The sequence below is a fragment of the Sabethes cyaneus genome, chromosome 2, assembly GCF_943734655.1.
Source record: "Sabethes cyaneus chromosome 2, idSabCyanKW18_F2, whole genome shotgun sequence".
NCBI lineage: Eukaryota > Metazoa > Arthropoda > Insecta > Diptera > Culicidae > Sabethes > Sabethes cyaneus.
Window position 1 is genome coordinate 225,879,021 of NC_071354.1, and position 22,695 is coordinate 225,901,715.

The 22,695-nt window shown below is 40.8% G+C and overlaps 1 protein-coding gene across 1 annotated transcript in view; it reads right to left on the reverse strand.

Moving 5' to 3' along the window:
- Window positions 1-22,695, reverse strand: part of LOC128738788 (uncharacterized) — a 145,928-nt gene that overhangs the window by 62,007 nt on the left and 61,226 nt on the right. Inside the window, exon 2 of the mRNA XM_053834164.1 lies at window positions 2,377-2,681. The gene's annotated coding sequence lies outside the window, so the exon portion shown is untranslated. The remainder of the gene's footprint in view (window positions 1-2,376; window positions 2,682-22,695) is intronic.

The following is a 22,695-nucleotide window of genomic DNA, read 5'->3' on the forward strand; positions in this document are numbered from 1 at the left end:
CAGTATAGATTACGTAATTTAAACTCAGAAGGTCATTCACCAATTATATAAATTTATGCTTTCTGTTGCACGTAGAATAAGCAGACATGAAATCCATAAGATTTACGCTTACCAGGCATAAATCCATGGCTGGGCAAAAATACAACACTATGTTCTACCAAGAATACATTTACTAACGTCTACTTTAATGTAGCAGAAGGACTGGTAATACGACGATAGTTTCGAACTTTCCGAGGATCGCCACTTCGGAAAGTGCGAATTCCACAACGGGTAAGGACTAGAGCTGGATGACCATCCGGTCCAGGAAAGCAAGAATGTTTCAATTTCTTCGCAGCTGATAAAGTCATACCGGAAGCCATTTCGAACACGTATAGGTAACTAAATCAACAGCAACATCAGCAGAAACGACGACAGTTTCCGAATTAGATGTAGATTATCTGACAACACCTAAAAAGTTTGCAGATAGCTCCCATTATTCTATAACAGTACTCATCGAGATAGACTTGAGAAGGAATGGCGAAATGTTTTCGTTCAGATTTAAGAAAGTTTTGGACTCCTTTGGGACGTTTGTGGAAAACAATTGGAACCAGCATGATGCCGGATTTGTACAATGCAATGCACCATTCAATCATCGATATGCATCTTTGCTTTGGATATCTCAAGTATAACAGTCGAAAGAGGATTTTCCATGACTGTTCGTTAGGTTTGCTAATAGGAATTACACAGAAATAAATAATAATATTTACCCATGTAAAATCGAGTTCGTTTCATATTACCTTTAAATAAAGATTGGAGTATTTTCAATGTGCTGGGAAGAAAACCCATTTTCAAGGGAGTACAGGGCTTCCACCGGAATACTGGGGAACAATGCCGTTGTATCAAGCTGAATCAATAACTGGATCACTTAGCAAAGCAATTGTCAAATATTCCAGTTTGTCTCATGGCAAGATGCCCAAAAACTTCCCTAAAAAGATTTCCGCTCGTGTGACCATTTGTGAAAGGATAGGTTATTTTTGCCTTATTTTTTACCGTCAGAGACGTAAAGTAAAAAGGTTTTATCTCTCTTAATTTACGTTTCTTAGAGAGTAGCCTTTAGCGTCGTTAGTAGGAATCTTGGTTTAAGAAAGCACTAATAAGAGTTGGTAGAACTGTAAATGTGAAATAAGTAAAGAACGAACAAGCTGTGAAAGACAATTTTGGTTAAAAACTTGAAGCAAAACTACAATTATGTCGTTTCAAAAATGGTGAAGTCCGTGCCATTTGGCATGAAATGTCTACGAAAAGCCTCGTAACGCTACCGCTCTTTCAGCCATAGAAAAGTGACTGCAGTCTGATAAGCAACTGGTGCGCAGTCATTAAGGAAGAGGCAAAATTGAGACAAATTATCTCCGCAGGACCACTTGAGGGCGGCTCTGCGCTGCATTAGCGATTAGTCTGTGCAGCGCGGGCTGCACTTGTTACACAACGAGTTCAATTTTCCGTCATCCGATGAACTCTCTGTTTTGGCCCCGTCGTAACTTATGGTATCGTCGGTGGTATATTTACGACAAATTGATGCTTTCGCTTACCAGCATCAATCACGGCATGGCGGACTGTTTCGTCATGTTGCTTCACAATCAACGAATCGTAAACAAATAACTTCCTGGGAGCGAAGCGATTACTCACAACATTTGATAGAATTATCCAACACAGTTCACTACCCTTTGGAGGATTAACCACGCTAGACGCTGGCATGCAGCAATCAATGCAATAAATAGTTCGGACAGAACTGCGACAAGATAATGGCTCTCCAAGGACTGTCCGCATGTTGCAGTTACGACCTCATCCCAGCCAGTCTGAAAGGCTGTTGAAAAGATGACATTTCCGATACTGCCACCTCAAGCATCGCAAAAGCGCACCCAATGAATGCGTCCACCACCACAGGCTGTAGGCTTCTAGAGGAGTCACCATTATTCATTGTGACAGGTGAATGGCACAGCCGCGCTTCGTGCGGTTTTGTTTTGCTGTTGAATGTCGCGCCATGTCTCACCGCGGCTCATGCATAACCAAAACTTGTTGCTCTGGGAGCGGAAATAAATCGTTATAGATCAATGAATTCATTCAGAACATCTGGTGAGACGTCGGCTCGTTTGGTGACATGATATCTCTTTTACTGCACTGTTATTACAGTGCCGGTCTTGACTGGTCAATAATTTTGCCCGACGGCCTTTGCCGTCGATTAAGATCTCCAAATTGGCTGAATGCTGACTAAATGACGTTTGAGTGGCACCTTTGCCTAATAAACTGCGTAATGAGACAGCCGAACCGGTCGGGCTTATTGAAAAACAACCGCTAGTTAGAGAGCCCTAACCGAACGGTTACGACGGTATAGCTTACCTCTTAATGTGAACTTCTCGGCGCAACTCAACGTGACCTGGCATCAGCACTAATGGCAACAGTATTAAGATGTTGTTGAAATAACCAGCTGCTGCTACTCTACTACTTTTAGTACTACCACTACTGCCGGCTAGGTACAATTATTGTGCTGCTCAACAACGAGGACGTCCTCCAGTTGACCGTATATGGGGACCGATTCAGCAGGAACGGTTCAACGGTCAGCCCGCGGGTCAAGTTGGTTCAACCTGTGCATAAGAGGCAAAAAAACACACCACAAAACAGCTTTCGACACTTGAGATAGGAATCTGAAAAAAAGGGAAAAAAAGATAAAATTATTATTTTGAGAGGAAACATAATTCACTCGACATCGGAACGGAAGGAATGCAAAATTGGAACGGAAGGTCACTTGCGAGATGAGAGGAACGAAGTACTGCTGCAGCAGCGAAAAATTGCATCTCGCTATGCAGCTGGTGATTGGATGGAAGGTAAAAAATAATTGGTTGATTTCTGATTATTTGATTTTTGCTTCTTTGATGTTAATTCAACAAAATTGGAAAACTTTTTCCATTTTACACGGCCTAACGTGAGTCGAATCGTGATTTTTTTCTTATTACAAATAGGCAAAATGACAAGACAATTTAAAAAAATCATATCTGTATGTTTACCCAAGAGCATAAAAATGAACGACAGAGCACTTTCGTTTTACACACTGCCATTACCATTATTTATTCAATAAATACGCACTTTTACCGAATCCTTGCTTGGTCCCAACGGACCTCACTAACCTTCAGCTTTCTTGTGCTAAACACAAACCGCACGTAGCACGCAACCAGTAAAAGGCTTTCAACAGATGGGGTGAGACAAAGTGCTAAACTAAATAATAAAGATTTTGCTGACAGGTAGAAACGTAAACGGCCTAACCACTGAGACGAAAGGATCCGTTCCGTACTTTGTTGAATTGTTAATGAAAATTGTTTGCCGACAGACAAGTCGTTAGGATCCCTTTTCTACAATTTAAAAGTAGACACACAACTTACCGGTTGAAGTTGGGATTAAATATACATATACAAGATAGGTATCAAAAAACTTATAACTGTTATGATTTCTCATGACATACAAAGCCACTTAGTGCATTTAAAATCAAAACTCAAAATTAATATTCAAAGGACGTTTGGAAAGGGAAAGTCATCCGAAACCGAGACCGTAACCTACCAGGATGTGATCACCAGGAGACCGCGGCCACCACTCGGTCACCGTCCTCTGCCTGCCCAACTGCCAACCTGGTATGACCTCAATGTTCCAGCAAGTGAACGCGATAGCAACGCAATGCAGTGAGCGAAAGTTCGTTACCGGCGGCCGCCGCCGGTGAGCGAATGCATTCAAAATTGTGTCGATTCGTGTTGCTCGCGCAAGTCGGCCGGTCGGTCGGTTGGTCGGTCAATACCGTAGGCTACATGTACGTACCCCTACATGAAATACATCCTCGCGACGTCGTTGAACAAGCCACAATAATGATAATAATAAATAAAAGCAACAATCCGGCCGCCTCTGGTAAGAAAGTGGATTAAATTTCAATTAGCAGTCTCCTTTCGTCTCCGTGAGAGAGAGGGAGCAAACGATGTATGTCGAACTTAGGCAAAACTTGGGCACAACAGCAGGGCCCACCGAACGGCATGTCGATTTCTTTTCAGTCACGGAAATCTTGACACATACGGGGCGCTAATAAATCAAAGCACAATTTTATGCATCGAAGATCTTTAGCGTCGCGTAGGGAAAGTTTACAGCACCAGTGAAGCACACACAGTGTCGCGACGGGATACCTACTTTACTTCAAGAGATCTAGTTCTGTTCAACATCCAGCACGGAAACTGAGATTAATGTAGGAAGTAAAATACTTTTATGTCAGCTGTAGATGGTGATATTAAAAAACATGCCAATCAAAATCTAAAGTGAGATAAATATCTAAAGCTATGAGCAAGTCCGCCACGATTAAAAATGGGCCTTGAAAGCTCTGAACACAAAAACGATGGTAAAAGCTCGATTGCGTTAAGCTATGATAAATCATCAAAACTGCAAAGCAAAACCTGATGGTAAGTGATATCGATCTTTACACCATGCAAAAGATTTAAAACGAAAAAGGTGGACGGAAAACGGAACGTTACAAAATTGAAGGTGTTGGCTCTAAGAAAAACTCATGGGAAAAAAATCGCCTTCGACACATTGATTAAATGCTCTGAATAATGTATAGTAAAAACACGGCGCAACTATTAGCAATTAGCTTTTGATTATGAGTTAACTGTCAACTGCTGAGACTTAGTAGTAATTTACAAGTAAATCTTTGCAATGCGGATAGATCATTTCAAAACAAATAAGGTCGACCATTAAATTTTATTAAGAAATTTTTGCTTGATCGGAAATCACAGTCATCTCGCTAACATAATGATACGAATCGATTAGACTACGCAACAAATATAAAATGCATAAATGTGTCCTGTTGTACTGGTTTCGACTGTGAACAGTATTTGTTTTAGATATACGGCTTTTGCAGTCTACGAAAATGATTTTCGTAATATCGTTTGTTGTATATCCGACATTTCAGTCGTTGATTTCGGTCTTTTTCAAAGGAAATCTAGCAAATATTTGTTTCATTGACAACATGTAACATACAAAATACAACTATCTCCTGTTCTATGGTAAGAAAAAACTTTAAAATATGTATGCTTGTGGCTGCATTGGAAGCCATTTGTAATTAGAATAAATAGAGATTATTTATTGTGTCTTAATAGCATGCCCGATTCAGCAAGAAAGTGAAGAGAATGTTATACTTAATTGAGCTGCTACTATAACTTTATTTGCTATAATAATTATTCAGGTCATTACAAATGTTTTATAAAGTTGTTAAATATTTTATAAAGGGGGAGCTAGAAACGTTATCACTGCGTACATTCTACGGGTTTGATAATTGATTTTAATAAAAAAAATTAAAAATATCCATCCATAATATCTTTAAAGCCAATTTGAAGAGGGGGGAGGTAGCGACGACAAAAGCGTCACATCCATCGTACTAAAGAATAGAATATTTGCCCTAGTCGCTGACGTAGAAACCTGATCCTGGAAGTTCATCGACGGTCCGTTATCGATCCTGCGCCGAACGAATTATGGTCCTCTAGTACTGTAAGTCATCATTTGTTCGTTGACTTCGAAGCCGCATATGATACCATCGATCGGAAAGAGCTATGGAAAATCATGGACGAGAACAGTTACCCCAGGAAGCTCATCAAACTGATTAGATCTACGATGGATGGTACACAGTGCTGTGTTCGGATTTCGGGTGGATTGTCAAGTTCATTCGAAGCACACAGAAGGCTTCGTCAAGGTGATGGTCTTTCATGCCTGCTGTTCAACATAGCGCTACAAGATGTTATGAACCGAGCGGATATCAACACGCGGGGCACGATATTCAAGAAATCTAGTCAATTCGTCTGCTTTGCCGATGACATGGATATTATCGGCAGAACATCTGTGGCGGTGGCTGAACAATACACCAGACTAAAGCGCGAAGCAGAAAAGATTGGGTTAAAGGTAAATACGTCTAAAACAAAGTACATGCTGGCCAGCGGAACCGAAACCGAACGACACCGCTTGGGCAGTAGTATATTGATCGACGGCGATGAGTTTGAAGTAGTCGATGAATTTGTCTACCTTGGCTCACTGGTAACGGCGGACAATGGTACCAGCCGTGAGATTCGGAGGCGTATTATCAGCGGAAGTCGTGCTTACTGTGGGTTCCACAAGCAATTGCGGTCGAGCAGACTAAGTCCCCGTACAAAGTGCACCTTGTACAAGACGCTTATTAGACCGGTTGTTCTCTACGAGCATGAAACATGGACAATGCTCGAGGAGGACCTGCGAGTGCTCGGAGTTTTCGAACGACGAGTGCCAAGAACGATCTTCGGCGGCGTACAGGAGAATGGAGTATGGAGGCGGAGGATGAACCATGAACTCGCTCAGCTCTATGGCGAACCCAGGATCTAGCAGGTGGCTAAAGCTGAATGGATACGATGGGCAGGGCATGTTGCAAGAATGCCGGACAACTATCCTGCAAAGATAGTGTTCGCCTCAAATCCGTTAGGAACTAGACGACCAGGAGCGCAGCGAGCAAGATCGTTAGACCAGGTGGAGCGAGATCTGGCGGAGAGTACTCGGTTTCCGAGGAATTGGAGAGTGGTAGCCCTCAACCGAATTACATAGAGAAACTTAGTTCAACAGGCTTTGTCTTAGGACGGCAAGCCTAAGTAAGTAAATAAGTAAGTAGTACTGTAAATCCTGGGCTGCCGTTCTCCAATTCCCTTGAACGTACATCGTCCTCGACAGCATATAACCATCAGGTGCAGGGTCTGCCTCATAGTTTACGGCCTCTTCATGGTTCTCTGTTGAAAATAGATTTGCCGCAAAGAGTATAGGACATTCAGGCTACGTGCCCAGCCCACCGCAGCCTGCCGCATTATACTACCTTTACTATATCACTGTTCACTATCGGTTTGCGCCACACTCCATTTTCCAGTTTGCCATCAAATATTGACAGCAAAATTCTGCATTCAAAAACTCCAAGCACTCGTCGATCAGCTTGCTTTAACGTCCATTAATCATGTCCATAAAGGGCCACCGGAAGAACTAGTGTTCTGTGTAGTGTCAGTTTTGTACAAACTACGGAACTTCAACTGACTACGTAATTCGTAGAAAGCCCAATCCGCAGCTGCAATTCTTTGTTTTACTTCATTTATTTATTTACTAAGTCAACAACAACAGACTACAGTTGTTTCTGAAACTAAAAACATACGTACGTTGAAATGGTATTCGCAGCATTGCGTCATTCCGCAGTAGCCTGAACGTACGTTCAGATCAATCGTTCCCAAAATAGCAGGACAATCAATTCTTCTCTGCAACATATCAGCAGAAAACAAAGCTCTTGCGACGTTCCTTCGCACTTGAAGTGTCTCGGCACTCGGAACGGAACTCGTCAAGGTCAAGACGTCCCACAAAACTTAAGAAACGGCGTTGAATCGATTTAATCCCGGGCATCCCGTTTTGGCAATACGGATGCTATAGATAATGGAACCGTACTCGAGGGTCGGACGAGTGAGCAGTATAATGCCTTATACTGACAATACACGTTGATGAAGCCTTTAGCGATGAGGAAGTCGAATCCTAGAGTTCTGGATGCTTTGTCCACAATGTAGGAAATGTGCCGTCTAAAAGTTAACTGACTGTCCAGGATAACAACGAGATTCTTCACCTGGTCGACACGTTGAATTTCAGTACCATCGAGCTGATGGTTCAAAATCACAGATTGACGAATTCGGGAGAAAGAAATAATGGAGCTTTGCTTAGGATTCACGACCTTGCAATTCAAATTACATCAATCCATAAAGGTGTCATGCTTTTGTTGAAGACAAATTGCATTGACCCTGGAGCGGATCGTCAAGTAAAGCTTCAGATCATCAGCGTAGGATAAACGGTCCCAAATGTCACGGACGAGGACGAAAATGCAGTAGATTGCAAACCTTCAATCGTCACCATCAGTTTACGACCTGCGAGATAGGAATTAAACCAACGCAGCACACTCCCGCTGATACCGAGTCTTTCCAATTTAGCAATAGCAATAGTATGATTGATTTTGTCAAACGCCGCAGATAACTCAGTGTAGATGATGGTTTACATCGTTGCCACAAGTCACGAGCTTAAAAAACAAAGTCGTGGGATTAAACGTCCTGACCCTTCTTTATCGACAGACTTCGCAGCCGCCCCAGGACAGGACAGGACAGTTACGGGGCTAGTGCGAAAACCCTACTGACTCTATCTAGCAGCACCGCTTAGCCGAGATTCGAACATACGACGACTGGCTTGTTAGACAAGCGTCGTCCCTCGAAACCAACTAAGTGGTACCAAGGTATATTAATTCATCCATTACTTCATTTCGTTTTTCATCCAGTTGCACCTTGGGCCGGCACCAACATCATTGGGACTCCCATGATCCCTGTCAGCAATTATTTAATTCGTTTTGGTGGTGTTAACGGTAAGTCCCAATATCGCTGCTTCCAATTTAAAAGGCCTAAGGTCTCTTACACTTCTCTATGATTGATATGGATGATATCAACGTCATTCGCAAAACCTAGGCTGTAAACCATTTCGCGAAGTTTTTAACTTTTTAGTTAAAATTTGACAGTTCGATAGTTATTTCACCTTTTGTCGAAAACAACCCTGCTCTGAAGCACGGTTATTTTTGACAGTTCGATGGTTATTCTGAGACCCCATGAGATATGGACAGGTGGGGAAAGAGCTTCGATATGTTGCACTGATCTTTCCTTGAATTTTTTTCACCAATGTTTGGATGCTTAATATATAACAAATTTGTTTATTCAACCCGAAATTAAATGAGATAAATTTTATCAATCAAATAGAAGCAAATAAATACCAAAAATTCATCCAGTTCCCACCCGGACTGAATAAACAAATTCGCTATTACAGAAACATATCTTCATGCTCACCTTATATGTTCTCTTTGAGCAAAACAACTATCAATATGATAAAATTTGAAATGGTTCGCATTGTGAACTGATTTTAACCTTTCGAGGAGAAATAACTATTCAACCGTCAGATTTTAATTACAAAGTTAAAAATTTCGCAAAATGATTTCGTGATGATCCCGTTCCTCCCGATTTTTCCCGTTCCTTTCCCCGTTTGCTCTTCGTATTGCACCTTGCACGGCAATGTTAAATAGCAGATTAGAGAGAACATCCCCATACTTCAGTTCTTTCGAAGTAACGAAAGCGGCTGAGGTCTCACTCGTTATTCTGACGCATGATTTTGGCTCATCCAGCATCGCACGATTCGACTTATAATTTTCATCGGAAAACCATGTTTGAGCACTATCTGCCACATCTCAATTCGTTTGACAGATTCGTATGCCGCTTTAAAGTCCACAAACAGATGACCAGTCTGCAAGTTATACTCCCGAAACTTTTCTAAAAACCGACGTAAGTCAAACATCTGATTCGTCGTGAAACGACTCTCACGACAACTCTTTGTCTTTAACACTATAACGGGAACCATCATAAAAACGATGCTAATGCCTATTTTTACGAAAGTCAAAAGAAGCTCTAGTTTTGATTCTCATGCAAAAATAATTATTTTATTTTGGAGGAGCGCCAAATAAGAAATTGTCCATTTTTTTGTTTTTCTTGTCTAACGCGCTATACAGATTTTTTTTCAATTCAAATCTGCGTAAATCAAAACCACGCAAACTTTGAAATTCGCGTAAAACAGTCCTTTGATTTTGCTCGCCACAGTCACGCAGAGTATGAAAAAAAATCTTTTGTGACACTTATAGAACTAGTTAGTATCTACAATATTCCTGAATGACGCATTGCTTTATCCTTTGGATTTATGGTAACCGCTGTATTTCCTTGAATCTTTTCAATAGAATTATTAATCTAGGGTTCGAACATGCTAAGATCTCTAATCTGCTAAATAGTTTGCAAAATGCCAACACTAATTTTACCGCATTCTCACATTAATAATATCGTAACAGTCAACGCACCGCATGTCGTTACCATCGAAACCAGCTTCTGCTTTGCGTTGCGATAAATTTCCGCGAGTCCCGAAAGCACCTCCTACACACAGGGTGCTTCAGCAAATCGTTGGTGTTACCAAACAAACCATGCAACCATGCACCGTCGGTCGCAACGCAGTGAAAGAAGGGTTCCTACCTAGGGCCGTTAAAAAGAAACCCGTACTAATTGCTAATTAAATTTATAATCACCGTCACGAAAGTGAATGTCTGCCGCACGCCTTCAAATACCGATGTACAACACTCTTTTCATCCCATGTAATCGGGCCGATCGACAGAAAGTTCAGCCAATAGCTTAAGCTGTTACCCAGTTCTTTAGCACGAACCTGTTCGTACGTTTTAATTTCGTTGTCCTCCGATGCCGGTCCGTAAGAGAAAAGTGGCATCCGTCGTTCATTACGAGCATGTGGGAGTGACCATCACTTTAATGAACCGAGTCGGCGCCTTCGGCGATAGACGGAAGCTAGTTCCTAAGGCAGTACAAAAAACAGGCTCCATCCAATTACTATACGGAACTCCGGCATCAGCCACCGATGTGTGAAGATGATTGATCGCAACCTTGAGCGGCGACGCACGATTCACGTAATAGTAACTTCTTCAGTCGGGTAAATTCATATGCCGTAGACCTTAGAAATGAAAGACCCTCTTCGAGTAGTCTCGACGACTGTACGTGGTCACGGCAGCCAAACAATTTGAATATTCATCAGGTGACTCGTGTACCTAGTTGTACATGCGGATTGATTCGCCAATTGAGCGACCGATCGTACCGGGGAAAAGTAGCCAACGGAGAGCTGCAAGTGAATGAAACCTTCATTTCATTCAACGAGTGATATTGCGGGGGGAAGGAAATAGGGTGGCTCTGATCCCCTCATGTTTGGGTTAAAGGCATTTTTAAGTACATTCCAGTGTTCATCTTGGCGGTCACCCTACGGAACCGCCGCAATCCATCAGCCGGCGTGGTTTAATTGGAAACAGTCGTTTCCTTTACGAGTGCTATATGGTAATTATTTTCTCATCATAACTCAAACTCACGGATTCGCAACCGTAGCGAGCCACTATTGGCGGAGAAAATTGCACTGACCACGGCTGTACCGCAGGCGTAATATTGTTGCAGAAGAAACCCCTCTTTTTAGTGCACTTTTACTGTTGTTTCTGCTGGTGTTTTTTTCTTCACATTCAAAACTGCATGACGTAAAAGCGTGAGAGATTTCGAAATTTCCGGAGATAACAACTGCTGCTGCTGCAAATATCAACTTCTTGATTTCAAGATCCTTCAAATGTCGGTCATTTCTTTTCGAATGCCAGACCTTACTCGTTAATTGCATAATTATGCGAATCAAAACAACATCATCCATTGTTTTCCCACCGTGCCTAACGTCACTGGATAAAATGTAAAATTCCCACCGTTCAGATACCGACGCTTGGCTACTTGGCACCGTGAAAGATTTTACCAAGATATGTAACGATGAAGTGATTAGTTTCGTCTTCGCGTAGCACAAACGCACGAGCTGCCACCGAACTGCGTTTCTCCTTCATCTCATACCTACTGTTGTTGCTGAACGCTCCGGCGAGGTGTCGTAACCGTAAACTATGATCATTATCATAATGCTTATATCGTCGTCGATTGCCGTTACGATCGTCAAAGCGAGATAAAATTGGAGATAATAATTTCGTCGGTTGCTGTTTATGCATGCGAAACGGAACATAGGGGTCTGTTTTATTTTTATAAGACTGCAGATTGAATGGTGTGTGGTACAGTGATATTATCAATGCTCTGTTTTTGTGATGACTGATGGGATCAACTCTTCGACTGTATAAAAATTTACAGTAAGAATATTTAAACGCTTATCGGACTGAACTGGAATTTTCTTGAGAATGATGCTGTTCGAGATTATCGTCAGTGATACAATTCTACAAGCTACATAATTTTAAATCTCCTCTGACCAGCATAGTTTTGACTCGATAGTTCCGTAACCACGAACTTGTTACATTTCATTACCACTTGGAATGCAGAGCGAAAGTCGATGCCATCTATACGGATCTAAAAACGGCTTCTGACAGAATTGACCACAAAGTATTCCTCCGTAAATTATTACGACTGGGAGTCTGAAGTAAATTGATATCGTGGTTTTCATTCTACCGAACGTTCTGCTGTTTAGATTTCGGTAAAATTTTACCGAACCGATTAAGTGTGTACAGATTCGATTTTCTTCGGATTGCTGATAGACAGTCGGCACCAGGCAGCTAAGCTCCTACCACAATGCAGTCGATAATCGTCTGTCTTCTCGGTGGTAGAGCAATCATACAAAAAATAATGACTGTCGGCGGGTGGAGCGTATGTGTGTCTACGTACAAATGGTTAGACTGGAGGAACAGAAACTAGATGTGGGACTATCTAATATAGGGTGGTGATAGTTTAATTGTCAAAACACTCGGGCGCCAACCGAGAGAGTGTGGGTTAGAGTCCCACTTACTAATTGAACCACGCAATACATTTTTGGCCCCATATCGAAGTTTCGCAGTGTCATCCACTCTACCATTCTTCCCATAGATTCGATTTTGTTTGACATCCATGTCGGCGATGCTATTCTCAACCGAGTGGACCATGACCAGCTATTAGAGTACAGGACAATTGCGGGGCTAGTGTTACGATCCTGTTGACTCTAGCTGCACCACCCAGTCGAAACTCGGGCATACGAGAGCTGGCTTGTTAGAAAAGCGTCGTAACTCGAGGCTAACTGGGAGGTTATCCGCGTTTCCAAAAGGTGTTATATTATGGGCACCGAACAACGTAACATGAAACTTAAGGATCGACCGAATCCACAAAAGTTTCTGATGTAATTCGTATAGCGTAAAATGTTACTCTACATTCGGCATTGTGCTGCCGTGAAGAGCAGCTTTACATTTACTGGTTCTCTTTTGTGTAACATCAGTAGTAAACCCAAATTTAAAATAAGAACTCATCGATTCTGAAAATTTTGCCATAACCAAAAACTAAAAGTGGAACTGTGGTCAAGTGTTTAACACTTATAGTTCATTCATATTTTGTTTATTGACTACAGCTTTCCAAACACAGACGGACACACGCACGAACCGGACTGTTATTTTTTTGCCATGACGGTTGCAGCTAAGAAATAAGGAATGCGGACACGATACGACACGAGCGCGTTCCGACGGGACGAAACAGATTTCGATAGCAACAAAACGACGAGCTTGTTTTTAGATTATTAAACCAAACAAATATCATTGCTCCGTTTTCGCAATTAAACCTTTTCATTTTTTCGATTCTACTGACTACTGACTCCAACAGCCTCTTCTATTTAAAATTGAAATTGAAATTAACAACGACTGATTTATATTAGTCATCGAAGTCGACAAGTATCAGGCCAAGCCAGGCCAAACACCGGTTGTGAATTTGGTTTGTGTCCTAAAAATATCTTGTACAATAAATATTTACAAGAAATTTCATCCGCTATCTAGGAAAAAAATTATCCGCTAAAAATTTCTACAGGAAATCAGCCGCGTTGGTGAGGAACTCCCAGAAAAATCGAATAAACTATGTTCTTTCTATTGAAAAACTGAGACAAAAAAAATCTTATTCGTCAACGGCTAATGTTTTTTGTGGTAACAACTTCTTGTTGCGGAAGAAAAAGTAAGCTCGAATGCGTCGTTGAATCTCCTTACTCGTATTATTGTCGGTGGTGACCAGAGATCCCAAATATACGAACTCATCGACCACTTCCAGTCTATTGCCGTCAATATTCACTGTCCATCGAGAATCCCCCGAAGCACGCACGTGACATATCACTCGCTCTAGAGTAGCTTAAATCAGCCGCCAGTCCAGATGTCTAGAAAACCGTTCTCGAGCATTATCTGCTATAGCTGTTCGCGCTCGACTGTATCTTATGCTGCCCTGAAAGCTACGAAAATATGATGCGTGGGCACGCTGTACTCCCGACATTTCGGGAGGACTTGTAGCACGGCCCCCCGCCTACCCTTCGATCAATGTCATAATTACGGAGATCATGACGGAAAGGAATTAATTTCGCTAAACATTACCTACGTCTAAAATTCATATCACCTGAATTAACCATCACGAACAAATATTTTTTATGTGAAAATACAAATAAAGTTTCTCAGCGATCCAGGAAAAACGTCTGAAAAAAGTTTTTCACAAGATTTGTAGTGGACAGGATTCAATGTACGCTCTCATACAAGATTCTCTGATCAAAGAGAGGCCTCCCGTACATTTCCACTACGTTTTGCTTTTGGGACTTCAACTTGATGTGGGGTCAACGAGAATGCGTTTAACGAGAAATCAGCCTCCAATGCGTATTAATGACTACCGTGACTGCTTTGAGTGTATTAGTAAATAGGTCTTAATGGCAGTTAGTTGCAATTTTTCAAATGTAGTACAGTAGATTCGCTGAGATAAATGATTGTCTGCCTTACATTATCGATAATGTTTCATATGCAACTCAGTTCCATTAACAAAATTGTTTTTCTGACGAAAAACCTGTTTATGAGCACATGCACATCAAAATCATCTCAGCATAAAACATAAAGCGTAAAACACACACACAACACTAATCTCACCGCGTATCGCATTTTACTTGAATATTTTAAACAAAACCGGCCATTCACTTCACTTGAAATGCAGGATTTAGAAACATTTAATTGTAGCACATCAATATCTGGCTCACTTTCCGTCAAAATATCTCCGCAGTTGGCAGAAATTTACAAAATATGAAAGCACTCGAGCAACTAATCTACATTTGCCCTGGCAAAAGACACTCTGCATGCGCTATGAAAAAATCTGTCTGTACAACTGAACTGGCGTAAAAACTTGCGCAGTTTTGATCCACCGAACTTTTCACTTAAAATTTGCGTTTTAGCGGCTTTTACTCATATAAGCAGTTTTATCTGAAAAGCTAAGTTTTATATACTTTATCTATAGCTATAAAATTGGATTTCTGTCTGTCTGTCCCTATGTTCCTTATAGAATCGAAAACTACTGAACCGATCAGCGTGAAAATTTGCATGGGGCCAGGAAAGGTTCTCTCGATGTCAAAAGACCCCTCCCCCACTAAGAGGGGGGGCTCCCATACAAATCAATGCCTATAAAAATGGATTTCAGTCTGTCCTATGTTCCTTAAAGAATCGAAAACTACTGAACCGATCGGAGTGAAAATTTGCATGTAGGGGTTTTTGGTACGAGGGAAGGTTCTTATGATGGTTAGAGATCCCTCCCCTCATTAAGAGGGGGGACTCCCATACAAATCTATACCTACAAAAATGAATTTCTGTCTGTCTGCCCGAATGTTCCTTATAGAATTGAAAACTACTGAACCAATCGGCGTGAAAATTTGCATATAGGGGTTTTTAGGGCCAGGGAAGGTTCTTATGATGGTTAGAGACCCCTCCCCCACTAAGAGGGGGGGGGGCTCCCATACAAATGAAACACAAATTTCTGCATAACTCGAGAACTAATCAAGCAAATGGAACCAAATTTGACATGTGGGTGCTTTTGGCGACAAGAATTTTTTCTATGGTGAATTGAAACCTTTCTCTATTTTAGGAGGGGGGGGGCTCCTATACAAATGAAACACAAATTTTCTCATAACTCGAGAAATAATTATTCATCATCTTCAGGTTTAGTTGAAAAATTTTCGGTGAAATAATGAAACTGATAAATATATCCCGTAATGTTTCAGCCTACTATTCTTCAGCTATCGTCTGACGCATTCTTCTAGTATTTACGCCACATTCATATCAGTTATTCAGCCTTCATCAGTGGGCTGGTTTTCCTTCCGTCCTCTGTTAGAGTAACAACAACAAGCCAGTTGGACGGAAGGAAAACCAGCCCACTGATGAAGGCTGAATAACTGATATGAATGTGGCGTAAATACTAGAAGAATGCGTCAGACGATAGCTGAAGAATAGTAGGCTGAAACGTTACGCGATATATTCATCAGTTTCATTATTTCACCGAAAATTTTTCAACTAAACCTGAAGATAGTGATTTTGCGGTGACTTAAAGTCAAAGAAATAATTATTCAAATGGAACCATATTTGGCATGTGCGTGTTTTTGAAGACATGAAATTTTGCTATGATGAATTGGGACCCCTTAGCCTTTTAGGAGGGGGGCTCCTATACAAAAGAAATACAAATTTCCCCATAACTCGAGAACTAATTAATCAAATGGAACCATATTTGGCATGTGGGTGTTTTTGGAGGCATGATTTTTTTCTATGATGAATTAAAACCCCTCTCCCTTTTTAGGAGGGGGGGGGGCTCCTATACAAATGAAATACAAATTTTCTCATAACTCGAGAAATAATTATTCAAATGGAACCATATTTGGCATGTGGGTGTTTTTGGAGGCATTAATTTTCTCTATGATGAATTGGGACCCCTTAACCTTTTAGGAGGGGGGCTCCCATACAAATGAAATACAAATTTCCTCATAACTCTAAAAGTAATCAAGCAAATGGAACCAAATTTGGCATGTGGGGGGTTTTGGAGGCAGGATTTTTTTTAATGATGGTTTGAGTCCCCTCACCCCTGTGCTAGGGGGATAAGGACTATCATACAAATAAAACAGAAATTTTTGCGTAACTCAAAAACTAATCGAACTCGAGAAATTTTAGACTTTTTCATAAAACATTAATCAATAACAAGACCACCAAAAACTATCAATAGTAACATTAGATAATTCAGCGCGAGACGGCCACAGGCCGCGAGTGTTGCCGGCGACCTGCCGTCGGATTCGCCCCGTAGAGTAGAGATCACCTCTATCTAGGTTTATTTATTTTCCTAGATCTACTGACCTCTATTGCTTTCCTTCAGTTGGGTCACCCCTGCGAAATGGCACTTTCTACGAAAAGATTTTCCGTGAAATGGTACATCCCGCGTAAAGTTTTTCGCGAAATGGTATTCTGCGAAACTCTATATTCCGCGTTATGGTCATCCGAGAATGTGTTCCCCAAAATGGTATTCGGCGAAATGGTTTGTAATGATGGCGAATATTTAAATGCTATCCGCTTTATTTTATCAGGCTAAGCAATGGGGGGAGTTGTTTTCTACTTTACTGTGAGGAAAATTTGTATATTAAAACACCCATGAACTCTCCAGAAACTTGCAAAACTCGAGATTGTGACAAAGGTCATCCGAGATTCACGATGTATGTACAACACAATTTAATTTGTGGCAATAGGAAGTTTGTCGGGTCAGCTAGTTCTTAAATATAAGACGAAATGCGTGCCGACTGCAAACCAGATGTTTCCAAAATTATTCCGGTGAATGAACATGCCGATTTTTTAGAGTGCATCTATTTCATGTGCCAGGGGGATTTTCGTATTCTTTCTTTTACCTCTTGCTCGGAGTAAGCCAGTGATGTCATATAAAATAGTAAAATTGTTGCTTTTTCGTCATGTACTAAAGAAATTTCATAGAAGGATATGGCAACATTACATTGGGCAAAGAATACCAGCTAATTTTGTGTTAAGCTGTCTCGTGACTTTAGCTGAAATGTTCATCATATGTTATACAATGCTCCCGTGTTTTTAATAACATTGCTTGTCAATCTGCATGTACACACACAATGCGTTTGGTTATTTGTCGCTTACAGTTTCTATTCTATTCGCAAAACAATACAAATATAAAATCATGGTAACTTAGTGATCACTAATTTCACCTTAAAAATAAAAGAAATATGATCGATTGATGTGGAAATCTTATGTTTCACAACACTTGCATTGGTAAAGCCAAAACGCCATTGAAACATAAAAGTCTTAACCGATCTTCTCTAATAATATTTCATACCCCATCAACACGGAGCAAAATTAGCAGAACTCTGGTTCTATGTGTGTATGTATATGTACCTATTCAGCACATGAACGCGTGAACGAATGATGCGTTTGGCAAATTTCTCTCGCCAGATATACTTTCACCATTCAATCTGTTGCAGTTTTTACCGGAAATTTTCGCTAATTAAACAACAACAGTATTTCCGCTTAGTCAGATGACAATGGTAGTAGATAACACCGTCTACACTTCTCTGAATAAGCAAACGTGCTCATAGTATTCGTTAGGTATTGAACCGCATGGATATTCAAAATATGAAGGAAAATTTTAAAACTTGCTGCATTTCATTCATGTTTAATTGTTAACATGTCCACTACGACAAACCCGCAAAAAACAGATTCAGTTCAACAATTTCTGCTTGCATTTTGCAACGTTTATGTTTAGCAATTTGGTAGGTTGAACAAGTTATTTCAACAAATGCCTGGAAAAAAACGGCCGGCCACCTGCCCACTGGACGGCTGCCTTTCAGAAAACCACACAAAGCACAAACCCTGTGGATCACGACTGCCAATCCAAGCGGGTGTGTGCAGCAATGTGCGGTAGTTTCGGTAGCTTTGGATTAAACTCTAATTAGCTTTTCATTTTCTGTTCTTTTGATTCGCTGGTAGTTTCCCGGTATAGGTATCACGTAGGTAAAAAGCAGGCCATATTACCATCCGACAGACCTAGTGCCCACTGTGGGAAAAAAATAAAAGTATGATGAGATACTTCCCACGTTGACGACTGTGGACTAATTTTACGGACGTGACAAGCAAATTTCAAAACTCTTTCGTACAGAGCATAGAATCGTTCAATTCACAGGTGAATCAATCTGTTGAACAGGTTTTCCTCCAGTGTACTCTTCCACCGTTACGGGAGGTTGCAAAGCCACCGAGCATACAATTCAATGGAAACTGGTGTAACATTAGCCGGTCACTAATAAAAGCAACATCGATGAATGCACACACAAACGTTACTGAGGCATGGCACGACACCGTCAGTGAAAGGTAGTACAGGTGACTGCATTGTTACGTGATTCCTCTATTGCGCATGGACGAAAGTCCGTGGATCCGCCGTCGTTTTCTATAGACCCAGATTTCAATGCCACATTTCCGATAGGCAATGACAAAAAACAGTTCAACGACTTCCCTTCGCGTGAGTCTACTTGTGTGTGCACACAAACCCAGAGGATGCAACCCGTTACCCATTATGAAGTCTGTTTCCCGATTTGGATATCGTTCTTCCCGCTGCTGAGTGCCACCTCTAACAGTAACTTCCCGTCATGTCCCGCCCGGTGGCACCGCAACTTCACGACTACGTCGCTGCTTTCGACAGTGGCAACGAACGATCGCAACGACGATAGAAAACGAACGACAATCCTCCACAAAAGACCGGAGGACAACACAACATCATAATAAACATTAAACGTGCAACGCATTAATGTGTGGCGGTTCTTTTATTTTGGCCGAACAGCTGAACCGAATGCAAATAAAAGGGTTCCTTCCTCCGGTTGCTACCGTTCGTTCCGCTGCTGCATACAAACAACGCTACCCTACCCACCCAGCCATCCCACATCAAGAAGAAACGCAATCGCTACCAGCCATCGTCCGTCGTTTGGTTCGTTCGATGAGCGGTCTGCGGGGTTTGTTTACGAATCGATCAATACTGGCTGCTAAATTGAATGTTTTTACTTTCGTTCGAGAGTGATATAACAAGAAGCGGGTGGACCGTCCGATTCTCGACCGGGTTTGCTTCCTTGCTCGCTCTACCGTTTGTTTATTAGAGCGCTATTCCGCTAGTTTCGCCATTGCCTGGCGCTCCACATATCGCCGTTAAATGACGATCATGTTACTGAATGTTTGTTTGCAGAGTTTGTACAAGAAACGGATTGGTGCGGTGGACTGTCTGCCGGTGTCCGTGTCTCACTCAGTTTGGGTTTAACGTGGACTGATTGACGGTCATTTACCGACTGGCGAGCGCCACTCGGTCTGATGCATGAAGTTCCAATTATTTTCTTTTACCTTACCCATCAAATGAGGCTTCTTCAATGGTTAGGCTTGAATAGAGGCAACGTTAATGATTGGCTGTTCGCTATCACCTTTCAATAGTCGTTATTTGGAACAACAAAAAAGGCTGAGCGATGAAAATATAGCTTCTAGAAAAATGGAAACAAAACAAAATTGTTTTGATTGTTCGATTGCTGAAGGAAATTCATTTCTGTAATATTATTGGTGAACAAAATATCCAGATTCGGAGTTCAATCAAATTAAGTGCCATTAAACAACAATATAATATCGTAAAATATCAAAACAATTGAATCAAATCAACACAATTCTCTGCCAGCACATATCATTGGTATATATTAATAATCAAATATCGTGATTTCCGCCGCAAAAACTGTTAAATTCTATTGGATCACACTATCTGTGTTTCATTCTTATTGGAACGAAGAGGAATTGAAACAAACAATTTCGCGAAATACCTTTGCTGACCTGACAACAGTATTTAAATCAATTAGGAGCCTGACTTAAGTATTTGGTTTTTCATTTCTGTATTATGCGATGCAGTACCTATTAAACTATGTTGATATAGTCCGTGGCAGTTGCGTAGTATGATCGGGGAAGGATTATTTTTGCTTTTATCATCATTCATTTGATTTTATGAGAGATGCGGTGTTGTTTCGGGCGAGCGGCCTTCGAATTCGTTGTCGTTCTCGGATAGTTCTCGTTGTCAGTGCATTAAATTCACGATGATATAACAGTCTCGCACGCGTAATTTAGTGATATACTGTTCTTTATAGTGATGCACAAACAAAAAGTAACTCATTTACCCAGGAAAGACGAAGCAGTTTGCGATAAATGTAGTATGTACTCGAATAAAATAATTGGATATCCGAGTAAGTCGGTGCTAAGAGACTCCGCGGGCGTTTTAATGAAACCAGACCGACAACGCGCGTAGATTTCGACAGATTTTTTTCTTTTTTTTTCTGTGTGGACTCATCACTGCGACCTATTGACCTATTATGATATCGCCCGGGTGTTTGTTGTATGACCTGCATTGCATTTCTTTTTGCTATAATCGCTTTTGAATAAGCGTTATGCTTATTAAATTTTATGCGTGATTGTGTGTATTGGGGTTTACCCTTCCTTCAAAGCTTAATCTACTTTATCCACTTATTCCTCACTGCCAGTGCCGTCCCTGGCAAGGACTCATTCGTTCCTCTGGCCAGTACACTTAACTATAGGAGGAACTTTTGCACTTACAAGAGGATCCCATGCTAAACCCATGCTAAAGTCAGTTGACATCGAATGGCTTGATTCTACTGAAATTCGAACCCACGACCACTCGCTTGTCAAAGCAGATTCGGTAACCTTGCGGCTACGGAGCCCCCCTTCGACAGATTACATTATCTATTAAGATGTATCTTTATCTGACTCGCCCTTCTACTACCAACAATTACTTTCCTGAAATGCTTGTGAAGATGCAGAGGATTCCCAGGTCTTTAGTAGCAATCAGCAACAAGTATTGGACCAATATTCCTTCCCATCCCACCAGAACCTGAAGACAATTTTTAGAGAGGATTCCTTCCTACACTTTTACGACACATTTTTAAAAACTTTTCATGGAAAATATTCAAACCTATTCTTTTATTCTGAAGTGCATTATATGGGCATTAAATAATTTTCATACTCAGCTACCGTTATCTGCTTCCAGGTACTTTCACCATTTCCGAACATTGTACTGCTAACTTTATCTAAAGCTAGCAGAACATTGTTTTTTTTTTATTATGAAACAATGGAGCATTACATACGTCGTTAGGAATATCAATTAAGCATCAACTCACTGAATGGTGTAGCCAACGTTCTGCTAACTTTGCACTTCCAGCTTAAGAGACATGATTTTTGGACAATTTCCTTTAAAAATGTAAAAAGACAACCACACAACGACAGAAATCGTATGTGAAACCTGACTAACCACGCCAAATTTACACGGATCCAAAATAATGTTGTCTATTTGGAGGAATCAGAAAGGACCGATCCACTGTGTGTGTGCTGCTGAAATTAGGTCCATCCAGAATCGAGAAAGACGACCGGGAAATGAACACAACTCCGTGATTTTACATTAAGACAATGCTCTGCCACATGTTGGTATTCCAGACAATAATACTTAAAGGATTGTTTCGACGAAGTCTAATCGCATCCAATCATATTTACCTGACATTGGCGAACATAGACTTGATTCTGTCTTAGCCTAGCCCTAGAGGCACGAAGTCCATTTCTGACGCGGAATTCATTTAAAATTAACTATTGATAATTATAGTGTCTCAGTAGAATACCTGAAAACATAAGAAAGAAAACAAAAATTAATGATATGCTTTAATTCTACTACCCTGTTATTGTCTAATCATTTATTTGTTATGGGAAAAAATGTCGAATATTTCTTAACTATAGACAAAGCTAACCGCCAGTTTTGAAACTGTTCATAAATCCAACACGTTTTAATGTTTTATTTAAACCATTGCAAATCATTTTAAAAGTTTTGTCCCCCCCACCCCTTGGAAATTGGCTTGAAAAATCGAGGGGCAAAAAAATTATTTGTAGGATATGAGTTAATTTTTTTTTATAAAATCAATTGTCTGTAGACTCTACAGCCTGAAAAACTTGAAAAATAAGTGTACGAGTTGAGCTAACGCTTCTAGCATGAAATAGGAATGCAAACAGCGGAATTTCCGAAAATCGGTTAAAATTTTTTTTTTTCGTTTTTGTCTTTTTTTGTAGATTTTTGCATGGAAATTAGCAACGTATAAATTAAAAGCAAGAATAGATTTGGTTTTCACGTTTAA